Consider the following 19,620-nt stretch of genomic DNA (forward strand, 5'->3'; position numbering starts at 1 on the left):
CTTATTAGTTTCAGGAGGGTTTTTTTGGACAATTCTTTTGGATTTTCTATATAAACAATCATGTCGTTTACAAGAAAAGACAGTTTTATATCTTCCTTCCCAATCTGTATACTTTTTATTTCCTTTTATTGTCTTATTGCATTAGCTAGAACTTCCAGTATATTGAAAAGGAGCAGTGAGGGGGACATCCTTGCCTTGTATTTGATCTTCATGGGAAAGTTTCAAGCATAATGTTAGCTGTAGGTTTTTTGTAGATAGCCTTTATCAAGTTGAGCTAGTTCCCCTCTATTCCTAGTTTACTGAGAGTTTTTATGATAAACGGGTATTGGACTTTTTTCAAATGCTTTCCTGAATCTATTGATAAGATCATGTGCTTTTTCTTTTTTAGTTTCTTGACATGATTGATGACATTAATTGATTTTTGAATGTTGAACCAGCCTTGCATACTTGCAATAAATCCCTTTTGGTTGTGTTGTATAATTATTTACATACTTTTAAGACTTGATTTAATAATATTTTGTTGACAAATTTTGCATTTATGTTCATGAGAGAAATCGGTCTCTCATCTGGGCCTCTGAAGGTTATTATTGTTTCAATTTCTTTAACAGATATAGGCCTAGTCAGGTCATCTATTTCTTCTTGTGTGAGTTTTAGCATATTTTATCTTTCAAGGAATTGATCCATTTCATCTAGGTTATCAAATTTGTGGGCATAGAATTGTTCATAGTATTCTTTCTTATCATTTTAATGTCTGTACATCTGTAATGATATTCCCTCTTTTATGTCTGATATTATTAGTCTGTGTCCTTTCTCTTTTTTTTCTTAGTTAGCCTGGCTAGAAACTTTTTGATCTTATTGATATTTTCACAGAACCAGCTTTTGATTTTATTAAGTTTTCATTATTGATTTCATTTTCAATTTCATTAATCTTTGTTCTAATTTTTAATATTTCTTTTCTTCTGTTTACTCTGGATTTAATTTGCACTTCTTTTTCTAGTTTCCTAAAATGAAACCTTGGATTAGTAATTTTACACCTTTCTTCTTTTCTAATATACGCATTTCATGCTATAAATTTCCCTCTAAGTACTGCTTTCACTGCATCTCACAAATTTTGATAAATTTGTGTTTTAATTATCATATAAATATTTTTTCATATAAAAATATTTTTTAATTTCTCCTGAGAGTCCCTCTTTGATATTTACCTAAATTTAAGTCTACTATATTTCTTCTGTAGTATCAATCCACTGTTAATCTCACCCATTACATAAGGCAACTCAAGATAGCTATTACTCTTAGGCAGTAGTTGTCAATCAGAGGCAGTTTTCTCCCAGGGGACATTTCACTATGTATGGAGACATTTTATTATTATCATGACTTAGGGAAGAGGTTTTATTGACATCTAACACATAGAGGACAAGGGTACTGCTAAACATACTAAAATACAAAGGGAAGCCCACCAAACAAAGAATTATCTGGCCTAATATGTCAGTAGTACCAAGATTAGGATGTCTTGCTCTTGGTCTTATTTATTTTTCCTCCTGAAGTGTGGCCTGAGGCCTCAACTAAATCTCTGGTCTCTTCAGTGATATCACTCCAATATATATAGTCAGAACTCCAATATCTTCCAGCTCTTTAGCAACTCCAGAATCTGTCTAGTACACAGAACCAAGTGACTACTTTCTGTAAAGCCTTGCAAAGTCTCTTTGCATACACACCTTAACAACCAGACCAAGAATCAATAAATCCCTGTAGAGATTTGGGGGATTCATTTTGTGCAGATATTTTCTATATGTATCATACCCCACAAATCCCAGCCTTCTCACTATATTTACTACAATTCTCTGTATGATTACTGCATAAAATCAATGTACAAGAGTAAAAATACATTCTTCATGGAGTCAACATTTTTTTCCTGAATATTTTGGGCTTTTCAGCAACCAGAAGACAAAGAAAGGCATCTGTACTGACCAGAGTAATTGATCCTGATAATCAAGGGAGATTAGGTTAATGTTATACCATTGGAAAAGGAAGACTATACTTGGAACCTAAATGATTCATTGGGATGCCTCTTTGTACTTCCTTGCTCAGTAATTCTGATCAATACATTGTCCCAATAATAGCAAGATGATCAAGGACTCTGGTCCTAAAGGAATGTAGATGAGGGTCAACCAAATGTAAAGATACCAACATGCTGGCAAATGTAAAACAAAACAAAACAAGACAAAAAAACAAACAAACATGGAATTGAGAATAGAAGGCAGCTATGACTTTTTACAAAGTGGGGACTGAAAATACTGTATTTTATAAACTATTTCTCCCTTATACACTAATGATGAAGGACACTGATGGTATATAATATTTCAGAATTTAAATGAAAATTTAACAAAATTAATATTTGTGTATACTTTATTGGGCAATTAACTTTTAAACCAGACAAGGGACAAGGGGGTATTAATCTTTATGAGGTGAATTGTCTCTTGGAGGAGATTATTTAGCATTACATTTACTTAACATCTGTTTGTTAAAAGATGTGTTATTTTGTCTTAAATCTTTGAATATGACAGTGATTATAATTCTTATTCCAGTGGCCAAACTAAATATTTTTGCATTAACCATAAGAGAAAATATCACTTTTTAAATTTTGCAATTAAAGCTCTTTAAACTTTAGTTTGGTAAAGCAATTTGAAGCTTTCTTTATGAAATAGAAATGTTAGAATTATTTGTACATAAATAGAAAGCTTTGTGTTATCTGATGGAAGCATTTGTGTTATGTAATTAAACTGAAGTGTCAATACCATTTTAATTGTATTCACTCTTCTCACATGGTGAACTTTAGCATTGATCTAGCAAGAACCTCCTGAACTAGTTTTATAACCAGAATCAAATTAACTTTAATTATATTGTCAAGGTCTCTTATAATTTTAATTTCCTTGATACATCAAGTTTGTAGATAACTATTTAGATGCCGCTGAGGGAAAATTGTTCAAAAGGAAAGTTATTTTGTATCATTTCTTATCTGTAATATTGAATGTTTCTATTCTTATAATATCAAAGCTTTAAAATGTCATTAACCCCACACATTTGCCTTTGTTCTATCTCAGAAGTTACTAACAACAGGCTGTTCCTATATAGGCTGACAACTTCCAGTCACTCTGAGAATGTACTTGGCCTTTAGAGTGTGTTCTGCCTGAACACCAAGTAGCTCAGATATGCCAGGGAATTAATGCACCAGGGACAATCCTAAAATTGAGTGATGAGGGCTGGTGGGTATATACCCCAGTTGCCTCCCCCTTCACTATAATTCTGAGATATGTTCCACAAGGTTTCTCAGAAGGCTCCCAGTGAGATTGAACACCAGTTGCCCACATCAGGGACTTACTCATACATCCCATTCCTTGGCTTTCCTCCTTTTCTTGTCTCACTTGCCCATTCCCTCAAAATCCCTTCTAGTATCACCTTCCAAACAATCTGCTTGTAACCAATCCTTTTCTCAAGACCTATATTTGGGGAACCCAAAATGAAGCCACTAGTCTTGAAATATTTTTGGTTGATTCTAGCCATTAAAAGGCAAAATTAAATGAACATTTATCTAATATGTAACATATTCTTACTAATTACAAAACCATACAATGTGGTATTTTAGTCAGGCTTCTCTGGAGAAACAGACTAATAGAATATATATAGGAATGGATTTATTTTAGGGAATTGACTAATGCAATTGTGAAGGTGGTGAAATCTCATGATTTGCTGTCTGCGAGGTAGAGACCCCAAAAGACAGTAGTGCAATTCATTCTGAATTAGAAGGTCTGGGAACTAGGGGAGCCAATGATGTAGATTCCAATATAGATCTGAGGGCCTGAGAACAGGGAACACAGAGTGCAGGAAGAGAGTGATGTACCAGCTCAAGCAATCAAGCAGGAAGAGGCAAATTCTTCTTTCCTCTATATTTTTGTTCTGTTCAGATTCTCAAGAGGTGGGATAAAGCACACCCACAATGGGGAGGACAACTGCTTTACTGAGTAAACAAATTCAAATACTGCTTTTATCCAGAAACATGCTACAGACACACCCCCAAATTATGTTTAACCAAGTTTCTAGGTACCCCATGATTTAGTCAAGTTGACAAAAAAATTAACCATCACAAGAGGCTTTCAAATTATGTAGAGAGTTAAGCATAAAATCTCTAGGTTTATCATTTAGAAGTTTCAAAATAATAAATCTCTTGAAATAAAGTGTTCTGCATGCAATAATTAAAAGCAACTAAATTGAGGATTCTCTGAGTTACTCTTTAACATTCATAAGTGAGGCACAGTGAATTAGACTAATAAGTGTACAAGGAAAGTTTCTCAAGCAATAACCAGAAACCAAGTAATGTTTCTGGAAAATTCAACCTAATATGTTCTCTGTAAACATTCACCACTTTCAAAGATAAAAGAGAGAGGATTGACATCAGTGAGAATGGTGTAGTAAGAAACTCCAAAAATCTGTCTCATAAAAGCAATAAGAAAACTGTCAGAAACTGTCAGAATTGACTATTTCAGAACTCTGTATGCTAATCACAACCGGGGGAATGCTTAACCAAGAAAAAGTAGCTCTACTTCAGTAAAAACAGTGAGCTTTTAACGCATTCTTGTCTATCTCCCCCTCTCCAGTCCATTGGTGGTCTTGAAGAAAACAGCTAGCATTTCAACTACAGCTACCAATACTGGAGAGAGTGGAACAGACCGTATTCAAGAGTGGAACAGACCGTATTCACACACAAAAGAGTATGGTTGTTTGTTTAGGCCTGACTGGTTATTTCCTGAAGGAAAGACTCAAGGGACCTGCTTTTATCTCACCTAACATAAACCTTTCAAGTGCTGAGTGTTATTTAAGGGGCATTTGATGTAAACCTTTATATGCAAATGTATTTGTTGCTGCTGCCTGGGGCAATGAATAACAGTTGGGACAAGCAATAGATTAACCAAAATCTTGAGAGGAAATTCTGGGAAGAGATGCCTTAGAGAGTTAAGGCTTTGAAAATCTCCAACATATTCTTGGGAATTTAGAAATTTAGGTGTATGCCCAGGACTGTATACATCCCCAACGAAGACATGAGAAGGTACTAAGCTCTCACCTTTGGCTAACATTCAATTTCTGTGCAAGTAGGAAATAAAGGATAAGGTAGAGTTTTAAACCACCTAGCTGAATATTAAAGGCACACCATAACACACACATATACACTGGTTTGATTTGCAAAAAAAAAAAAAAAACACTAGGAAGTTTTTATTTTTAGTTCCAGACGTTTAAGGAAATCTCAGTCCAATCATTAACTGACCACTAAGCTAAATGGAACAGAGATTTCAGAGGCCACACGTGACCAAAAATAAGTCAGAAACGTTTGGTCAAAAAAGTCTCTAAACAAACAATAGAAAGGGAGGAATAATATTTCCAGAGTTTCCACATTATAATATCCAAAATGTTCAGTTTTCAACAACAAAAAATATGATGTGGCAGGCAGAGGAACAAATATATATATATATATATATATATATATATATATATATATATATATGCCTCCAAAACCTATTGAAAAAAAAAAAAAAAACACCAAAAAACAATAGTATCTCTTCTATGAAGCACAAACATTGCACTTACCAAAAACTTTAAATCATGTATTTAAAATCTTTTCAAAGAACTAAACAATAAGGGTCATATCTCACCAAATAGAGAGGTAAATAAAGGAGTAATAGAAAGAAACAAAATTAAATTCTGGTGCTGAAAAGTTTACTAGATGAGCTAATTTTAAGATTTGAAAAGGGAGAAGAAAGAATTAGTAAATTTGAATACAAGTCATATCAGATTATCCAGTTTGATGAACAGTAACAACAAAAACAACAAAGAATAAAGAAAAATAAACAAAGCTTAAAAAACATGTGAGACTACATGAAGTTTACTAACATACACATAATGGAAGTCTCACAAAGAGAGGAAGGAAAGAAAGGGGCATAAACTGTAAAAACTTCAAGTAGGATAAAAACAAATCCACACTGAGACACAGTTAAATCAAACTGTTAAAAGCCAAAGCCAAAGAGAGAATCTTGAAAGCAGCAAGATAATAGCAACTCATCATATAGATGAGATCTTAAATAATATAAACATCAATTATCAGAGACCATGAAGGTCCAAAGGCAGTGGAGTGAAATATTCAAAAAGCTGAAAGAAAAACAAAACAAAACAAACTATCAACCAAAAATCCTATATCTGCCACAATCATCCTCCAAAAATAAACAAAAATTTAAGACATTTCCAGATAAACAAAACAGAGAGTTTGTTGCTAGTAGACCTGGTTTACAAGAAAGTATTTCTAGACAAGTTACTAGAAACTCACAAAGTAACAAAACTGGCTTAAGAAGAAATAGAAAATTTTAATAGACCTATAAGTAAAGATAGAATTAGTAATAAAAACACATCCAAAAAATAGGCCAGGACCAGATGACTTTACTGGTGATTTTTATCAAATTTTAAATATCAATTAACACGAATTCTTCTCAAAGTCTTATACACAATAGAATGTGAGAGAACACTTTGTAATTCTTTTTATGAGGCAAGTATTACCCTGATGTCAAAGCCAGATAAAGACAACATAAGGAAATTACAGACCAGTATATTTTATGGCTATGGCTGCAAAAATCCTCAACAAAATACTGGCAAATCGCATACAGGAGCCTATTTAAAGTAATCTACACCAAACCCAAAGTGGGATTTATCCCAGGAATGCAAGGATGGTTTAATATATGAAAATCAATCAATATAATACACCACATTAATAAGAATTTTCTTTTTTCATAAAGAAAAATACCTCATGATTATTTCAGTAGACACAGAAAGAAAGACTTTGACAGAATCTACAGTATTTTATGTTTAAAAAAGCTTAATAAACTAAGGGTAGAAAAAGTTTTCTCCTAATACCTGGAACAAGACAAGGAGGTCTAGTCTTACCTCTTCCATTCAGTACCATACTGGAAATTCTAGCCAGGTCTATTAGACTACAAGAGGAAATAAAGGCACCCAAATTGGACAGGAAAAAGCAAAATTATTCCTGTTCACATATTACCCATATCTAATCTAGATAGATAGATGATACAGATTTAGATATAGATATAGACCTCCTAAAGAATCCACACAAAAAAAGTTAGAGGTAAAAACTTATTTCAGCAAAATTGCAAAATACAAGATCAAAATACAATAATCAGTTGCATTTCTATACACTTGAAATGAACAATACAAACATGAAACTAAGAAAAAAATCCCTTTACAATAGTTTCAAAAAGAAGAAATACTTTGGAAGAAATTTAACCAGAAAGTAAGAGACTTGACAAAAAATATAAAACATTGTTGAACTAAATAACATGTCACCTAAATAAATAGCATATATCACATGTTCATGAATTGGAAGACTTAATATCACCAAAAAAGCAAGTCTTATCAAATCAGTATACAGGGTCAATGCAATACAATCAAAATCTCATCTTCCTTTTTTTGAAGAAATAAAAATATGATCCTAAAATTCATATGGAATTGCAAGCAATCCAGAAAAGTAAAAACAATCTTGAAATAGATGGACAAAGTTGGGGAACTCAGACTTCCCAATGTCAAAACTTATTCCAAAACTATAGTAATCAAAACAGTGTGGTACTGGCATAAGAACATACAGACATATAAATCAATGACTAGAACTACGAGTCTAAAATTAAACCCATACATTTATGGTCAGTTGATTTCTAACAAGAGTCACAAGACCATTCAATGAGAGAAAGAACAGTCTTCAGCAAATTGTGCTTGGACAATTGAATATGCACAAGCAAAAAAATGAATTTGGATCCCTACTTCATATCATATACAAAAACTAAATCAAAATGGATTGAAGACCTAAATGTAAGAGTTTACATTTACTCATAGAAGTTACTACAAAACTCATAAAAGGAAACATGGTGTGTAAATTTTGTCACCTTGGATTAGGCAATGTTTGTTTAAATATGATACATGCACACACAAATCAACAAAAAATAGATAAATTGGACTCCATCAAAATTTAAAACTTTTTTGTCTCAAAACACACTATGAAGAAATTGAGAAAACAACCCACAAATGAGAGAAGGTATTTCCAAATCATACACCTGATAAGGGTCTAGTATCCAGAATATATCATGAACTCTCATAACTCAACAAGAACAAAAAATAAACAACCGGATTTTAAAATAGGCAAGTGACTTAGATGTTTCTCCAAAAAGATATACAGACAGAAAATAAGCACATTAGACAATGCTTAATATCATAGTCATTAAGGAAATGCAAATCAAAAACTATTTCACAGTCATCAGGATGGCAAGATGAGAAAGAAGAAAAACAGGAAAAGGAAGAAGAGGAAGAAAGGAGAAGGAGATAGAAGAGAAAGAAGAAGAAAAATAAAGAAGGAAGAGGAGGTGAAGGAGGAGTAAAGTGGATAAGTAGGAAGGGGAGAAGGAAAAATAACAAATGTTAGCAAGGGTGTGGAAAATTGGAACCCTCATAACTTGCTTCCTGGCAATGTAACATGGTGCCCTGCTGTGGAACCAGTATGATTGTTCCTCAAAAATTATATGTAGAATTACCATATAATCCAGAAATCCTACTCCTAGGTATATACCCAAGAGAACTGAACACAGGAAAACTTGTACACAGATGTTCATAACAGCATTATTCATACTAATCCCAAAGTGGAAACCACCAAATATCTATCAAATGAATGAGCTGGGGATGGTCCAAGATAGTGGCACAGGAAGATCCTGAACTCACCTTCTCCCATGGACACACCAAATCTACAGCTATACATGGAAAAATTATTGCAGAAAAAGAACTGAAAATTAGCTGAACAGGTCCTAAACAAAAGGGGTGAAAGGGCCACATGGAGATGGATAGGAGAGGCAAGATGTGTTCTTGCCAAAAACTTCACCCTCAGCATGGTGACCCACAACAGGGAGAGATCTCATGGATTCAGAGCTATTCCCTGAGGAGCAAGGGGTTTATACATGCTCCACACCAGGTACCCCAACACTTGGAATCTGCACTGGAGACAAGGGCCCCAAAGTGTCCAGCTTTGGAAACCAATGGGGGTTTATATCCAGGAGACATAGATTTGGGGGGGTAGGGTATATGAGATACTCATTTGGAAGGGTTCATGCACAATATCACTTGTCCTGGGACCCAGTGCAAACGCAGAAATTAGAGAAGTGCCTGAACTAAATGTGAAGGAGATTTACTTGCTAATCCTAAAGCACCTCCTGGAGGGGCAGGGATGAGTTAGGAATTTCTCTGGGGATGGAGGCACTGGCAAGTAACGTTTTTGCACTCTCCCTAACACAGGTGGGCTCGCACAGACACAGACTCACTAAAGCTGTGGGCATGCCCCACCCCCAATGCACTTCCCCTGCCTTCCTAAAGCTGTGGATGTGCCCTACTCCCAGAACTCTCCCAAAGCCTCACTACAGCTGGTGGGTAGCACAGTACACACAGGAGATGTGCCTTAATCACTTGGCACTGGTGGCCAGAAATTTTGCACTCCTGCGCCCATGAGACTGTAACAATCAGAAAGACAGTTCTGGAAGGCCACTGCACCCAGGGGCACTGTTCAGACAGCAAATTGAAACATAAGCCCAGTCTATCTGTGAAAAAGACCAATTTACTTGTCCTGGAGCTTCAATCTGAGGGACAGGCTTCAGGTTTGCCACACATCTAGACGCTAAAGAGGCACTCTCAGGAAATGTCGGCAGGGAGACACCATTCTTTTTCTCTCTCTTGGCCTCACCACAATTTACTGGTACCTCCCAGAAAGGAGCTTATATACTGAAGCCCCATTTTTTTCAACTGTTACCCAGGAGACTCCTCCAGATCTCCTGGTCTAGAAGTCAACTAAGTTATGACTGCAGTCCCACAGAACTGTACGTAATTGCATAATTTAAAGCTATTGCCTGAGTAGCTGGCTCCCAATCATCTTGAAATAGGTGCTAACTGAGATCTCTCCCATTGGAACACTAACAGGTCTTGTCCCTTAACTAATGGGACCTATCAAAAATAAACCAAGCTAATTTAGAAATTCAGAAAGGTTTGAGAGACATCCAATAGCTAGGACAAAGTTGAAATAAGGTTCATCTCCTAAATAAGGACATTCCTTCAAGATTGGGAGAGATAGCTAGTCCACAAAATACATAGAAACAAACACAGAGTCAAGCAAAATGAGGAAACAGGAATATGTTCCAAACAAAGTAACAAGACCAAATATCAGAAAAAGTCCTAATGAAATGGAGATAAGTCATCTACCAAAGAGTTTAACAGGAGTAGTCAAAAAGATGCTCACTGAACTCAGGAAAGGAATGAATGACCACAGTGATTGATAATTCCAACAAAGAGAAAGAAAATATAAGAACCTATCAAATAAAAATCATAGAGATGAGAAATACAATAATTGAACTGAAAAATAAACTAGTGAGGTTCAGCAGAAGACTACACAATGTAGCAGAATGGATCGGCAACCTGGACTACAGGACAGTAGAACTCAGTGAATCAGAGCAGCAAAAGGAAAAAGAATTTAAAAAGAAGTAAAGATAGCTTAAGGGACCTATGGGACACATCAAGTGGAATAACATTCAAATTATAGAGAGAAAAGGGGGTAGAGAATTTATTTGAAGAAATAATGACTGAAAACTTTCCTAACCTGGACACAGACATCCAGGTCCAGGAAGCACACAGGGTTCCAAGTAACATCCTATTGATAGATGATATTGATGCTACCATGAAATCAGCTCCGATAAATTAAAGTCCAAAAATTATTTTGATGTGTTGGTAATGTTACTGCTCTCCACACAATGGAAGGTAAACCTTACAAAAATTCAGGGACATGCCATGTCAGGAAATTCACAAGGGTCCAGTGGTATGAAATACTCCTTCAAAATAAAGGACAAAATATTACATCTTGCATTACCTACGACAAATAGAAGAGTGCAATGTTTACTATTTTCTTAAAATAAAACATTCCACAACTAGGAATACGTCTCAGATACATTAATCAAGTAATACTGAAGGCTACCAGTTTTGAGTGGGAACTAGAGCAAAAAGGGGATTTGCAAAATGTCTAGGCCCATAAGACCCAGAAGATATTATTAGTGCTAGAATAATATTCTATATGAAATATGCACTAGAGAATTATTCCATGTGAAATATTAATTCACATGAATTGCCTCTGAAAAATTCCAGTAGAACTCTGGATTTTGGCATCCCAGAGTATACACCATTCAAGATTGAGCATAAAAGAGTCCAAAGTGCATAAGCCAATATCCACCTGCATACCACCACTTCACCAACTCGTGTATTTAAGCTTATAGTCTAGCTTCATGGGGGGTGGAGTGTTCATCTGACTAACTAATGGGAGGAAAATTCCTTAACCTGTTCACAGATGATCTAGCATATAATGTTGGTATATGTCAAAAAATGAACTGCTGCTACACTAAATCTCCATTTACAACTGCTCCTAAAAGACAGGGCTATGGAGGGATCTTCCCCGGGGGCAGAACTTTAAGCAATTTACCTTGTTATCCATGTTGTGTGAAGAGAGAAGTAACCCAGAGTAAGCATATGTAGAATCATGGGCAGTGGAATCTAAATTAACTGGTTGGTTAGGTGCCTAGAAGTAGCAAGATTGGAAGATTACAGACAGGAAAATCCAGAGAGGTGTGTGTATGGATGAATACAGAAGATACAAAGTGTGAAAATATTTGTATTATGCCCACCAAAGAACATAGACTTCAGTAGAGACAACAAACAATAAAGTGAATAGGATGATTGAGCCAATAGATATCAGTCTTCAACTATCATAGTGTTTTCTCAGTGGGCTAATAATGATTAGTTATCATGGCAGATATGGAAGGTATCTATGCACTGGGCTAACAGCCTGGTATCTGTAATAGATTGCAAAAGTGGTCACAAAATGCTTTCTCTGTCATCAATCTAGAGGTAAAATATATTTCTCCACCACTTAATCTCTATTGGTCGTGAGACATGCTTTGGCCAATTTGATAGCAACAAGTATAGTATAATGTAAGCAAAAACTAGAAAAGGAGTTGCATATCAGAACGTTTCCTGTCTCATTGTTACTGCAACTCTACAATCAGCCTGTGAAGAATAACCATGATTACTCAGCCAAAAACCTGCTACCTACCAGATATGTAAGGCCATTCTAGATAATTTAGAAGTCTTCTGACCTTCCATCTGACCACAGACATATAAGAGGTTCCAGAAGAAATCAACTGGATCAGCACAGATCCACAGAATCATAAGCTATAATGAATGGTTACTCTTTGAAGTCACTAAGTTTTGAGGTGGTTTGTAAAGCAGAAACAAAATAAGTACATATAAGTAGAGTGCTGATGTAAAGGAACTTTAAAAATACAATCTTGACTTTAGGAAGAATTGACATGCAAAACAGAAAAAGCAACAAGAAAACTACTATGTCAGGTTGGAAAAGATGGTCACCAGTTATACAGTTACAAACAATTGACAACAATGTATTCTGCTTAAACATGTAAGGTAAAAAGGTACCCAATTAACTTGTGAACCTTGGCAGAAAACTCTCCAGGTGGAAATTTGAAAGTCAGAGTTGGCTTCTCTTAATTTCAAATGATAAGATATGAGAAAAGAGGGATAAACTTCTAAAATATGGTTCCACAGTGATCACCCTTGACTGAGGAATTCATTTTACAGAAAATAAAGCACAGTCTTGAGCACATGACCCAAGGATCCACTGGCCCTACCACATATCACAACATCAAAAAGTTGCTGGCCAGATAAAGCAATGGAATAAGCATTGAAGATATAGCTGAGAATGCCACTTAGGGATGACATTCTGAAAGAATGGGTCATATCCTTCAAAATGTGCTGTCTAGCTTAAAGCAATAGCCATTGTATGGTCATTTATCCACAGCAAGTAGAATACACAGATCTAGAAGCTTAAGAGTGTATTTGTCTCAGTCACTATCACTGAATATTTCACTTGAAAGAAATAATACTTGCGATTACTGCAATTTTAGACTCTAATTACAACAATAGACATATGAATGTCTTCCTGGTCACTTTTGGCTTTTTATGCAAGTAAACCAGTAGTCAAAGAAAGTTATCATATAGTAAGGGTAATCGACGATGTCAATATGAGGACACAGGGCTACTGCAAGATAATAAGAATGGTGAATTATATATTTGGCACTCAGGTGATCCATTTTGGCTTCTACTGCACAGTTTTTACTATAAATGAACAAATACAGCAACCATAGACTGAAAAGTGCATGGTATCCTGGAGCTCAGATCCTCACAGGCATGTAGGCATAAATCACATCACCAGATAAGCTACAATGACCAAGTTCTAGCCAAGAGGAAATTATATCTAAAGTATGTAGTAAAAAAGGAAGATATTGAGTATCAGTTATAGTATGAGAAACAACTACAGCAGTGGAAGCTACAGTCCATCCAATTAATCCTCATCTTATTCATTTTTGCAGAAAGTGCAACCATTCAGAATCCTAGAGAAGCTGTAACTAGATAAAGTTAACCTAATGTCAGAAGCAAGTAGACCTGACTGAAACAAGAGATGGACCCTAGTGAATGCTACTGGTGTCTTCCCAACTCACCTTTACTAGGAGAGTGTACCCATTCTCCCGTTGTTACATGTTTTAGTTGTTAAGGCTCAAAGCAGCCCCTTTCTTTGGGGAATACACCTCAGTCAGACAGGAGCTGTCTCATCTGTGAAATTAAGCTCCCTTTCTCAAATGGATAACGTAAGCATCAAATGGGAGATTGACATTGGGGTAAAAAGACAGGCACTCTTTCTACAGTGTGGGACCAAATCTGCCATGCAATTTGTGCACCAGGTCTACTAGCAAGATAAGGGTGAAGCTCACCATAGCCACTTTCTGACTTACATATTTTCCCTTGTTGTACTCTACTGCAAAAATATAGATAGTAAATAGTTTAGGTATTGAAATGTGTATGATATCTATTCCAATTACTCAAATCAGCCATTGCAGCATGAAAGCAGTCATATATAATACATAAACATATTTATGTGCCTGTGTTCCAACAAAATTTTATTTACAAAAACAGGCAATGGACATCATTTGGTTCCTGGCTACAGTTTGCCAACCTTTGATCTAGGCTATAACAATGGTGAGAACACTGAATATTAAATGCAGTGAGCCAAATATGTACTCAGAGGAAGATTCATAGTCTTAGAAACATTAATTACTAAATCTGAATGAATTAAAATTAAAATAAATAAAAATTTCATTAGAGAATAAATAAATTAGGGAAATAGGAAGTAACTGAAGGGATAAAATCAGTTATGAATGGATTATAAGAGCAAAAACAGCAAAGACAACTTGAAAGAGTTGAACTTTAGAAACCTCAAAAAACCCCAAAACTCAAAAAAGCCTAATTAATATAAAATGGATAAAATATAAATACAAAAATTAGAACCGTATGGCTTCCCTGGTGGCACAGTGTTTAAGAATCTACCTGCCAATGCAGGGGACACGGGCTCGAGCCCTGGCCGGGAAGATCCCACATGCCGTGGAGCAACTAAGCCCGTGTGCCACAACTACTGAGCCTGCGCTCTAGAGCCCGAAGCCACAACTATTGAAGGCTGTGTGCCACAACTACTGAAGCCGGTGCACCTAGAGCCCATGCTCCACAACAAGAGAAGCCACCGTAATGAGAAGTCTGTGTACCACAACAAAGAGGAGCCCCAACTTGCCGCAACTAGAGAAAGCTGGCGCACAGCAATGAAGACCCAACGCAGCCAAAAAATAATTAATTAATTAATTAATTAAGAAAAAATTAGAACTGTAAAGAAGATCCATATGCCATTTACATTGCTCCAGATGATACAGATGAACATCTTCCCATATTTTATAAATCCCCATTATACTGTGACTGAAAACTGACAAAAAGAGTAGTACATGAAAGTAATAGGTAGCACATGACAATTGAACACAAAAATGGATTCAAACATTCCATATATAATACCACAATTTAAAAGATGCAATATAATAAAATAAAATCCCATACTCATATAGAATATATTCCAGGAATGCAATGATATTTCAAATGTAGGAAATGTATTAAATATGTGAATATCTTGATAAAATTATTTGATAAAAAATATCTTGATAAAATTATTTGATAAAATTCAATATTTACTCCTAATAAAAGCAATCAGTATAACAGAATACATGCAACTATATGCCTTAGAACACATGTACTATGATTAATGGTGAAACATTAGGAACATTCTTATTAAAGTGAGAATCCAGTGGAGGTAGCCTGTTATCATCACTATTTTTTAAAACATTTCTGAAAGTGCCAGTCTATGGAATTTAAAGGAGAACAAAATAAGTGGCACAGATATTTCGATAGGCAAAGAGTAAAATAATTGTTTGCAGATTAGGAAACCATAAAAGAATAAAAGTTTATATATATAAATATGTGTGTGTTCAAATGTATGAATATATATACATATATGTGTACACATATTATAAAATGATTAATAAGTTTAGTAAAATGACTATTAAAAAGTTAAGTATGCAATGAATCAGTAGAGGATGATGATAAGCACTTAGATACTGGGTTTCTAGGAAACGGCTCAAGACACAGCTCTGTCAGTACCAACTGTGTAATATGAGTATGGACTTAACCTCTTTGAGCCTCAGCTTTGTGATGTGATAAGCTGAGATAACAATAATACCTACATAATATAGATACTTCAAATTATTTATTATTCAATTTAATATCCAATACTTATATTTACAAAACAGTAATATTTCACCTGAATATCAACAAAGTAAGAAGGTAATATAGACTATGACTAAATGATTATCCAGAACACTATAAAGTTTACTGGAGTATAGTAAAAAAAAATTAATAACATTAAAAAAGAAAACTATACAAAGCAAGAGGCAAACCCTGTCCTTTGGTAGGATGTCCAAAAGATATGTGTATTATAATTCTCCCTTAATTGATATATAGACATTTTCAGTTGCAAGGTAATTAAAAAATACATCTGTTTAATTTGTTTAATGTGGAACTTGTTAAAATGATAGAAGGGCAATTGGGATAAATGACATATATAAAGATTCATAAATTTTGTAAAGTAAAAAAAGAATATAAGCATAGTTCTTTACTAATCAAAAAGTATTCTAGTAATCAACAGCATACCATATAAGTCAGAAGTGGAAAACTCAGTGAAGTAGGAAAGGAAAATATAGACAGGGGAAATAGGAGCGGGGAGGAAGGAAAGAAAGAGAGATAGAATTAAACTCTTTCCTGAAATCAGTGAGAAAAATATGAATTAGAAAGTGGTGTTAGGATAAGTGGCTAGCATTTTAAATATTTTTTAAAAGCCTATATGCAAAAAATATATCAATGAACAAAAATCTGGGAATTTGTACACATAAAAATATAAATGAAAAATGAATATTTAAAAATACATTTTTGGATTAGTAATTTGAGAAATGGAGATAAATAAAACTTTTCTTCTGTTATTAGATTAGATAAGGATAAAATATTAGAAATTCCAATGTTGGTGTAGAAATAATTCTGTAGAAATATAATTTGGTGTGACACACATGGAAGGAAATTTGACAATAAACAATATTATTTTAAATGTACATAATTTGATTCATAATTTACAATTTAAGGACTTTAATCTTAAAATGTACATATGAATAAATATGTTAGCTATTGTATTGATTTTAATAAGCCAAATCTTGAAAGCAAACCAAATATTTTAGATTTGGTTAAATATATTATGATGAAGCCAATTGAATATGTTATGGCTATTTAAAATATTGATTTATTTAAATTTTTTATATAATTTATTTCATTTTCATTGCAAGACATACTGCATTAAATTTTTACATAATATTGCCAACATAACCATGGAGCTCACTGTGATACTCTTTCAACATTTTTAATGAACCAGAAGGAATAAAGTGACTTTTTTTTTCATATGTTGAAATGGAGCAATAATAAGGTAGAGAAATAAGTCAACACAAATATATTAAATTTTCCCTGACTATACTACCTCTAAACTTTACATATTACAATGTATATTATATCTAAATCTAAGTCACCACTAGAGTTGTTCACATTCCTCAATACTTGGTAGGACTAAATGCAATATAAAGTAGTTTAAGGGTTGGTTCTGTCATAATGTTTTATATTAGTATAATTCTAATCCAAAAAAACTGAGAAAAACTAGTGTCAGGTCGATACAATTCATTCATTTCATCTTACTAAATACATGTCACTATAATTAGAAATAACTATTGTTTCAAAAGTATTCCTTTTTCAGATAATTTCAGACATCACAAAGCAATCATAAAGAACAAAAGTTCCTTTGTGTGACTGAAGGACTTTGTGAAATAAAAGTTACTACAAAAGTGCTTAAAATAACACCCAAAACACTGTTAGGTTTTAAATAGAAGAAATGGATAAGTAGATATGATAACATCTGCTGCCTCTGTTGCCACAGACGCTGATGAGGAGCTGCACTAGAAATACTTCTCTAGGTAATGGCAGAATTCTAGTACTGCCTAAAATGTGTAACACATACAAACAAGCAACAAAACTAATTGTTCTAAATCTCATATTTATCCAAAGAGTGTTTAATAAGACATATAGCCACTTATACATTCCAAATGCTCCATGCGAATGATAACTGTGAACCAAAAATTAGTAAATTTTAAAATAGTCTTAAGGATGTCCACTATGCCACAAATTTAATCCCAAATTTTAAGAATAAATTTAATTTTAACTTTAATATAAATATTAACAATATACCCACGTACCTATGTTCACCTAATCTATGACAAACAAGGCCAGAATATACAGTGGAGCAAAGACAGCCTCTTCAATAAGTACTGCTGGGAAAACTGGACAGCTACATGTAAAAGAATGAAATTAGAACACTCCCTAACACCATACACAAAAATAAACTCAAAATAGATTAAAGACGTAAATGTAAGGCCAGAGAGCGTAAAACTCTTAGAGGAAAACATAAGAAAAACACTCTATGACATAAATCACATCAAGATCCTTTTTGACCCACCTCCTAGATAAATGGAAATAAAAACAAAAATAAACAAATGGGACCTAATTAAACTTAATAGCTTTTGCACAGCAAAGGAAACAATAAACAAGACAAAAAGACAACCCTCAGAATGGGAAAAATACTTGCAAATGAAGCAACTGACAAAGGATTAATCTCTAAAATATACAAACAGCTCATGCAACTAAACATCAAAAAAACAGACAAACCAATCCAAAAATGGGCAGAAGACCTATATAGACATTTCTCCAAATAAGACATACAGATGGCCAAAAAACACATGAAAAAATGCTCAACATCAATAATTATTAGAGAAATGCAAATCAAAACTACAATGAGTTATCACCTCACACCAGTCAGAATGGTCACAAAATCTACAAACAATAAATGCTGGAGAGGGTGTGGAGAAAAGGGAACACTCTTGCACTGTTGGTGGGGATGTAAATTGATACAGCCACTATGGAGAACAGTATGGAGGTTCCTTAAAAAACTAATAATAGAATTACCATATGACCCAGCAATCCCACTACCCAGAGAAAACCATAATTTAAAAAGACACATGCACTCCAATGTTCACTGCAGCACTATTTACAATAGCCAGGACGTGGAAACATCCTAAATGTCCATCAACAGAGGAATGGGTAAAGAAGATGTGGTACATATATACAATGGAATATTACTCAGCCATATAAAGGAACGAAACTGGGTCATTCATAGAGACATGGGTGGACATAGAGACTGTCATACAGTGTAAAGTAAGTCAGAAAGAGAAAAGCAAGTATTGTATATTAATGCATATATGTGGAATCTGAAAAAATTGGTATAGACGATCTTATTTACAAAGGAGAAATAGAGACACAGACGTAGAGAACAAACATATGGATACAAAGGGGGAAAGGGGGTGGGTGGGATGAATTGGGAGATTGGGATTGACGTATATACACTATTGATACTACGTATAAAATAGATAACTAATGAGAACCTACTGTATAGCACAGGGAACTCTACTCAATGTTCTGTGGTGACCTAAATGGGAAGGAAATCCAAAAAAGAGGGAATATATGTATATGTATAGCTGATTCACTTTGATCTACAATAGACGCTAACACAACATTGTAAAGCAACTATACACCAATGAAAATTTTAAAAGAATAATAAACTTGATATTTAAAAAGTTCACCAAAAATAAGAGAAAATTCTACATATAAAATTTTGTTATCTGCAAATCATAAATTTGTCTTTTCCTTGCCAGTATTCATAGCTTTTCTATATCATATCCATGAAATTTTATATTTATCATATACCTCTAGATAAAATAAACATTAAACTAGTGATAGTGGGCATTCTTAATTATTATTTTAGTGGAAATGCCTCCAGTGTTTCTTCATTAAGTATAGTTTTTTCTGTTGATTTAAGCAAGATTTTTTGATAATAAAGTGTATATTTACATT

The sequence above is a fragment of the Eubalaena glacialis genome, chromosome 6 (genome assembly GCF_028564815.1).
Source record: "Eubalaena glacialis isolate mEubGla1 chromosome 6, mEubGla1.1.hap2.+ XY, whole genome shotgun sequence".
NCBI classification, from domain to species: Eukaryota; Metazoa; Chordata; class Mammalia; order Artiodactyla; family Balaenidae; genus Eubalaena; species Eubalaena glacialis.